Genomic DNA, 1745 nt, shown 5'->3' with positions numbered 1-1745 from the left:
GTGCACGGAGGTGAGTGGGGTCACCGCACAGCTGGTGGTGTCTGAGGAAGGAGCAGTCATGGTTGGGACGGACACACCCTCATTGAGACCTTAGAGGACAGGGTAGAAATGCCCCCCATGGGTTTCCGAGACGGTAACGCTATGGGAGTAGCGAGAACAGAGCAGCTAGTGGTTTTGAACTGTTGATCTTCCGGTTAGCAGCCCCATGGGTAACCACTATGCCACCAGTTCCGACTCCCAGCTTCCCCCAGAGATGAGAGGAGAACTGTGTGTTCCATTGGCCTTTGAGTCCAACCACCTGCACTGTCCAGGGCCTCCACCCCTCTGCTAGTTTCGACTCACATAAGCCATGTAGGACAGGGGAACTGCCCCATCTGGTCCCCAGGCTGTCACCTCTATTGAAACAGGCTGCCACAGCTTTCTCCCGATGAGCAGCTGGTGCGTCTGAACCGCTGGTTGGTAATGTGGAGCTCAACCAAGAGGCACCAGGCTCCTATGAGATGAGGCTACCCTGGTTCGGACTCTACCTCACCAAGCACGACTGAGCTTTGCTTCCTCCCGAGAACAGTATGTCCTGGTGATGCGTGCCTGAGCAAGAGCTCACTCGTCACCATGCTTCTCATTGTCAACATGTGGGCACTTGGTCCTCTCTCCCCCACTCTGAGGAGATCCGTTCCTGTGGTTCAGCATCTCAGGTCCCTCTGCCCCAGGACACGGCTGGTTCACCCTGATTGTCATGACAGGCGCTGGTGAGTTCATGGAAACAAATGAACATGCAGGGAGGACCCTTGGTGGCCCATGAGAATTTCCCAAGTGTCCACTCACACCCGTCCCGAAGTGCAAACTGCCGGGCCACAAGCTTTCTGCTAAATCTCTTAAACTCATTAACCAAGAAAATATTGTGTCCTGACCATGTGCCAATCAGTGTTTCCGGTTCTTGTCCTCAGGTGCTGTCTGTCCCGACTTCCAGCAAGCTGACCAACGATAGAACACAGCACCGCCTGGTCCTGTGCCATGCGCACAGTTGATGGGTGTGAGCTCGTGGCCGCAGCACTGGGGGAATCCATCCTGTCAAGGGCCTCCTCGTTGTCAGTGCCCCTCCCTCCACATTACGAAGCATGATGTCCTTCTCCAGGGATTAGTCTCTCCTCACCACATGTCCAAAGTACACAAGACAACGCCGTCCAAGAAGCACCTTCTGACCTGAGGGGCTCGTCTTCTGGTGCTCTCTCGGGCGCTCTCCTGAGGTTTTCAGCGGCCACTTCCTCTCAAGCAGACAGCCCGCTCCTTCTTCAGAGTCTGTTCCTAGTCTGGAAACTGCGGACACCTGTCACCCTCGGTGATCCTGTGGCATTTGAAATGCCAGTGGCATCGTTTCCAGCAGCACAGCAGTACACAGGCCACCACAGTACGACTGACTGACAGACAAGGGCTGGTTTAAATGCCAGACACACAGAAAAATGAAACAACCACCTGCCTGTGTGGAGGAGATGGGCAGTAGGAAGACGTGTGTATCCAGAGAAGGGGCGGGGGACCTCTGAGGAGCTAAGCTGAGCTGAGGCGTGGATGGAGGGAGGAGCCAGAGAACATGAGGGGGTGGTGTGCCCCACATGGAGGGGATGCACAGAGCAAAGACCCCGAGATGCACTGACACGAGGTAAGGTCAGGGGGTCACGGGGCAGATGGTTGCAACTTCACAGGCCCAGGTTGGGGCCTGCAGGCCGGGAGGCATTGGAGGGCATGCT

This window comes from Tenrec ecaudatus, chromosome 14 (genome assembly GCF_050624435.1).
Source record: "Tenrec ecaudatus isolate mTenEca1 chromosome 14, mTenEca1.hap1, whole genome shotgun sequence".
NCBI lineage: Eukaryota > Metazoa > Chordata > Mammalia > Afrosoricida > Tenrecidae > Tenrec > Tenrec ecaudatus.
This window is presented reverse-complemented; position numbering follows the sequence as displayed.